Source organism: Paramormyrops kingsleyae, chromosome 5 (assembly GCF_048594095.1).
Source record: "Paramormyrops kingsleyae isolate MSU_618 chromosome 5, PKINGS_0.4, whole genome shotgun sequence".
Classification (NCBI taxonomy): domain Eukaryota; kingdom Metazoa; phylum Chordata; class Actinopteri; order Osteoglossiformes; family Mormyridae; genus Paramormyrops; species Paramormyrops kingsleyae.
In genome coordinates this window covers 39,768,476-39,775,216 of record NC_132801.1, presented here as the reverse complement: position 1 = coordinate 39,775,216, position 6,741 = coordinate 39,768,476, and the positions used below count along the sequence as shown (strand labels likewise).

The following is a 6,741-nucleotide window of genomic DNA, read 5'->3' as shown; positions in this document are numbered from 1 at the left end:
CGTCTGGGGTTATAATCCATTTTGCGTATTAAACACCCACCCGAATAACCAAAGGGGGTGATTATTTGCATTATATTGAGGTAAACCCAAAATCATCTGTACAAAATCTAACCCAGGTACGTCTGATAATTAGTTTTGTGTAATTTTTGTTTTTATTTCAGTTGCAGGCAGAGTCTGTGTATGTGGACACTCACTATTTGCCCTCTCTTCAGTTCCTCTCACATCTGTCCTCCACAGGCAGAGACTCACTGATAGACCACTGTTACCAGTTCTAGTGTTGACACATCCACCCACGTCACCACCACAAGTGTATCCTGTACAGGTATGCAAGTTTTCCAAATAAAATAAATCACATTGTCCTTAAAGGTATAGTTACCTTAACTAAAGTCCTCAGTTATGTGAAAATGAACTGGAAATGCAAGTTGTGCAAATTCACAACATCAAAAAGATTGGACCTGCTGAAACACAGCAGACTAATACATGAGCATTTAGGTCGAGTCCACTCCATACCCTACCTCTATGCAGATTGTCCTTGCACAGTCAAGACATGGGGTGCATTAAGGACACATTTGTCAAGGCATCATTCTCAGTCAACCCAGCCAGGAAACATCATGTCGTTTACATGCATTGTCTGTAATTCATGCTCTTTTGACAATGAGAGGCATTTTTTTGAACATCTTGGTGGCCATCTAAAAAAGTTTGAAACTGTGCCATGTGTTTTTGAGGGTTGTGATTATAAGACCAACAAATATACAACATTCCACAGCCACAAGAGTAGAAAACACAACCCACATTTGTTGGAAGATTTCAAGACTAATGTTCTTTATCAACACCAAAACAACCTGGATGAAGAAAGTGATTTTGTTGAGGATGAAAACGACTGTGGCTTAGTCCTTGAGGAGGATGAGGACTTAAACAAAATTATTACTAAAAGAGTGGGGTTGCTCCTCCTGAAAATGGAGAACATTTTTAATGTCTCCAATTCATGCATTAATGAACTAATAGAGGAATTTCATTTCCTTACAGCGTCTGCATCTGGCCCCGTCATTAAAGAGATCATTCTGAGTACTTTGAGAAAACATGGCTGTACATTTGAAGACTCAGTGATATCAGAACTGGTCAAAGACCTTTGCCAGCTAAGCCCTGTCTGTGCTGCTTTACGAGTGGATGGGCCTTTCAGCAGTAAGTTCAGGAGAGAGCAATTTAGTAAGGAGCATCTCTCATCGATTGAACCAGTTGAGTACATACTTGATAGTACAGAGAAAAAATAATTTCAGTATATACCAATCCTCCCATTATTATCTCAACTTGTGAACAACAGCCACATTCAATACACAATATTACAAAACAAAAAGCCATCTGATGCCTCTTCTGGATACAAATCGTTTAATGATGGATCTTTACTAAGAGAAAACAGCTTTTTATGTGAAGATGAACTTAAACTCCCACTCATATTATATATAGATGACTTTGAGATATGCAACCCTCTGGGAACATCCCGCAAGAAGCATAAAGTCACAGCAGTGTACTGGGTGTTCGCAGACATACATGCCACATTGAGATCTACACTGACTTCCATTTACTTAACCATTTTGTGCAAGGCAAATGATGTCAACCAGTATGGCTATGCAAAGGTTTTGGACCCACTGCTCAGAGATTTGAAGTCCTTTGAAGATGAAGGTATTTTTGTTTCAAGTCTGGGCAAAGTGGTCAAGGGCACTGTACTTGCTGTAGTCGCTGACAGTCTTGGTGCTCACTCAATAGGTGGCTTTGTTGAAAGCTTTTCAGCTTCACATTTCTGTCGCTTTTGCATTGGAGAACGGTCACAGATCCAGGAGCATGAAGTAGGAGAAGGACTGTTTCCTCCACGGACTAAGTCCAACTATGCCATGCATGTCAAAGCAGCAGAAGGTCACCACTGCGGAGTTAAAAGACAGTGTCCCATCTCAGACAGACTCAGTAACTTTCATATATCAGGTTATCCCCCTGATGCTTTGCATGATTTGCTCGAAGGAATTGTACCTGTGGAAATATCACTCTGTCTTGATGTGTTAATCAGAGAGAAATACATCTCTCTTCAGGAGCTCAACCATTCCATACGTTGCTTTCCTTACAAATGGAGTGACAAAAGAAACTGTCCACAACCCATTGCCCCGAACTTCAACTTACGAAAAAGCGTAGGAAGTAACGCACACGAAAACTGGTGTTTGTTGAGAATGATGCCACTCATGATTGGTGACAAAGTCCCAGAAGACCCACCTCCCTGCTTGGGAGGTTTTTATGACCCTTAAAGATGTTGTGGAGCTTGTCATGGCTCCTCTCCACGCAGATGAGACAATAGGATACATGCAAAGTAAGATCTCAGAACACCGTTACAGATATTTTGAAGTGTTCCCAGAGGAGAAAGTTCGACCAAAACACCACTTTCTCGAGCATTATCCATGGCTTACAACTGTTTACGGGCCACTGGTACATTTCTGGACTATGCGGTTTGAAGCCAAACATCGATTCTTTAAAAGGATTGTGAGGCAGACTGGGTGTTTTAGAAACATTCTCATGACAATGGCAAGAAAACACCAATCAATGATTGCGTATCATACCAACAATTGCAACAACCAAAGGCCAGCACTGTCATGTCCCAGAGGACTCTTGTGGCAGTTGATGTTCTTAAAGATGGCATTAAGGAGTCCTTCGCAAGGAAGTTCCCTGGGGAAGAGTTTGTGAACATGACAAATAAAGCAACCATTTTAGGCACAGACTATAATATTGGCATGATGCTGCCGTTTGGCTCAACAGGAGGCCTACCTGACTTGGGAGAAATCCAGCAAATAATCACTGTGCGTGAAACTCCTGTCTTTGTTCTGAAATTGCTTAGTGGTTGGTATTGTGAACACCTGAGGAGTTTCAAAGTAGAGCCAACAGGAGAGACAGAAATCCTTAAACATTCTGAATTAAAAGAAACATACCCCTTGGCTGCATACAATACAGCAGATGGCCGTATGGTTACCCTTAAACACTTCATTTGCACATCAGAGTAAGTGTAATGGGTTGATTTTATTTATGTTGTCATATCAAATATGTGTGCACTTTTCAAGTAGATATTGAAACAATTACTTAACAGCTGTATGGCCAGGAATCCTGTCTTATTTATTTATTGTAATGTTTATTTAACAGGGACGATTGCCACAGAAAATGGGAAAATGTGATGCATACTTACTCTCCTTTCTTCTCCTCCTTTCCTCATCTACCTCTTCTTAAAATAATAATGACAATCAAAGATTATTTATTGAAATTTCCACTGAACTAAATATCTGTTTATTGCTTTGGCAGAAGAATATTGAAGCAAACCTATGCAAGTAAGCTCATCAACTATTAATAACCTGTCTGAATTTCTTTTCTTTCTCTGTCTCTACAGCTGAGGAAACACACACCAAACAACAATGGCGGTCCATTTAAGAGTCATTTTAGAAGAACACAACATTCAAAAGCTGAAACTTCCAACAGGAATTCCAAATACAGTGGAAGATCTTGTTTCCATAGTTACTGAAACTTTTCAATTGCATGGGGAAATTGGACTACTATACCAAGACAAACACTTTGACAATGAGTTTTTCAGTGTCACCTCAACTGCTGACTTGTATGACAAGGCCACTGTTAAAGTGCTCCTAAAAGAGCCGACGATAACCCTTGACCTACACCCAGTACTTGAATCATCTACATTGAGTTCAGTGAGCACCTATCCTGCAAGTACTACTGAAACGGACATCTGCCCTGCAGATCATGATGCATCCTCAGAGGTGTCAAACTACGCATCGTCAAGTTCCAGTGACACCATTATTCTCCCTGATTCATGTCGCTCTGCTGCATGGCCAGTGCCATTCCAAGTACTGGAGTTTTCCCAAGATATAGAACTCATCCTCGCAGAGGCAAACAACTCATATGATGCCACTGGAAGACACTTCATGGATGCCAGTGTTAAATCAGCAATAATGCAAGAGCTTGCAAAAGTAATTTTTTCTTACACTGCTTACCCAACCAATGAGCAAATCCTCTCAGTGGCTGAAGCCTTGGTTTCTAAGTTTCCGTGTCTTAGGGAGCCGGGATCATTTACAGGCTTATATGGCTGGCAGCAGCGCATAAAAAACAAGATGCACAATTACCGTGCCAAGCTAAGATCTTGAAAATATTCTTACCTGGAAATTGAAATCAACACTTTAAAAAGGAAGCATCCAGGTAATGCAGTGCCTTCGAAAAACATAAAAAAAGCCCAAAAAAGCAGAGGTTAATTACCTCCCTCCGCACCCTACTGGTGAACGCCAAGAGACTCTGGAGAAAGAGAGGCTTGAATTAATTTGTGAAATTACAAAGAAAAACAATGCAAAGATAATTGCAGATAAAATGAATAAAACCTTCTCTAGCCGAAGAGTTGAAGTGGTCAGCCTCAGCCCCTCTGTGGGTGTGTTTAAAGAAAGGTGGCCAGCATTATTCACTGAGGCTCAGGTGAGAATGTCTTGTAATTTTTTCTTCCCACTAGGATACATTCATGTGATTACTATGAGAGCTGGTCTTTAATTTAAAATGTAATTTTTGGTCCTTTTACTTCCTAGATCAAGGAGGAGTTTAGACGCATCACAAGTTTCCTTGGAGGAGACATTCATGCGGAAGCTTGATGAGTACACACCAGGTCTTTTGCGGCTAATGCGTGCCAAAGGAGGAGCAGCTGGTTGCAAGATGCGTCCTCTGCTGGACACTTTAAATGACGTATGTTATTTTATTTTTTCACAAATATGTAATTATTGATATGAGTGAATTAAAAGTAAAGTAATTTGTAAACAATTGCTTTGTTGTGCGCAAAGTTCAGCTCCTTACCAACTTAAACTACCTTTTAACATCAATGTGTGAATTCGGTATTATCCATCCATTTTCTTTACTGCTTTGTCCGTTCGGGTCACAAGATTTTTGAGCCAACCCAGCATTTATCAGGCGAAGGGGCAGGGTTCACTCTGGACAGGTCACCAGTCTGTTGCAGGGCCGGAATTCGGTCTTAGTATATGTAAATCACTCCCCACTCCGCTAACAGTCTTATCACTAAATTGTATCTCCACAGACACAGAACATTGAGAAAAAAAGAGATGCTGTTGTCTGCTGCCTCATTAACTACCTCGGTGAAAGACAAGAAGATTTCCATGACTGCCAGGTATGTCATATTGATAACAGATTTTTGATTAACTCAAGGGATCCTCCTCTCCTTTCCTCTCGTATCCACCTTCTCCTTTTGCCTTCCACTCCCCCTCTGCTCTCCTTTTAGATAAACTGAAATATATTGAAACAGCATCTTAAATAAAATAAAAATGTGTATGCTTTTTGTTTGTTTCTTTTTAACATGTAGGAATGTGAGGACTACACAGACAAAACGATGAAGGTGAATTTGAAGCACAATGTCATGGCTGAGGAGGATCCATCAGATTTGTCTATTGTGATCGAGGGAAACCAAGTGATGGAAGGATGTGGAAGCCGAACAAAGGCATGCATATTGCTGATGGGACTCATTTATGCAATCAACATTGAATATCCAAAGGAGCTGAAGAATACGTTTGAAGCTTTTCAAAAACTTTTTTTGGAAATTGATGGGGCAAAACTACTGAAAAAGGTCCACAGCCTCAAAAATAAGCTCATGCAGTAGACACACATTTCCCCTCTTGTTCGAAGAGGATCTTTTGTCTGGACATACTTTTAATGGAGTTGTAATGGAGTGTAGTTTTATATTTTTTGTGTGTGTGCTGTTGTGCTGCACTATATTTTGAGTGTTTCATATGATTTTTTGGATTAAAAACATTGATCTGATGAACCATCTGAATGTCTTTATTGTGGGGGGTACATTTTACCTTCTCTGAATAAGTAATTGTTATTAACTGATATTAATTAACTTTGATTTGAAAAGATAATTTTTACCTAATTTTAATGAGTAAGTATACTGTTGAATATATACTAGGTATGTTACAATCCACGGGAATCTCGGCCGCCATTTTGTACGATCGCCACTGCTATGCGATATAGGTGCATCACAGGGTAACCCCAAGGTAAAATGGGCAGTGCGCTGTCTGTGATTGGCTATTTCTGCGAGATTCCTTGTTATGACATACTTAGGATTCCCCTCTTCAGCCTCGAATTCGAATTTTTCAATTTGATCATATGGTTTGTCATTTTTGCTTGCGCCGAATATTTTCATCAAGTTCAACCTGTTCTAAACAATAACAAAAGCTAATTGGACGCTCTTTCTATTGTGTTTTCTGTTAACTGGTGAAGTTTCATCAAAATCAAATGAATCCGAGACAGTGATTTACCGTTCCGAAAATCGCCTGTCTGATTGACTGAGTGTCATGGCGGACATGAAATCTGCGAAAATTTCCCAAAATCCTGCACAAATAAAACTGCTTTAATACTATCAAAAGCCGGAATTATGGCATTATATGTAATCAAAAATATCTAAAAAACATTTGAATATGTGTTTTTTTTTTTTATTATTAATGGCGATAGCATCGATGTTTATACATTTTGTCGGCCTGTTTTTGCTCTGAACTTTGTGTTAATGGCAGACGCATGGTCACGTGACGTAAATGGCGTCGTCTGATTGACCGAGAGTCTTCGTTTACAAAACAAACTCCACATGCTCAATGTTGACATTCATGAATTTTACCATGCTGCTCATTCATTTGGAGAAACTTTCTATGAAAATGCTAC

At 39.7% G+C, this 6,741-nt stretch overlaps 1 long non-coding RNA gene across 1 annotated transcript; it reads right to left on the bottom strand.

Annotated features, from left to right (window-relative positions):
- Positions 1–1,408: 1,408 nt before the first annotated feature.
- LOC111843179 (uncharacterized) lies at positions 1,409–6,033 on the bottom strand. The gene is made up of 3 exons (XR_002838097.2): positions 2,806–6,033; positions 2,601–2,706; positions 1,409–1,918 (listed from the first exon to the last, which is right to left on the bottom strand). It is a non-coding gene; the product is annotated as an uncharacterized lncRNA (long non-coding RNA).
- Between the last annotated feature and the right edge of the window lie 708 nt (positions 6,034–6,741).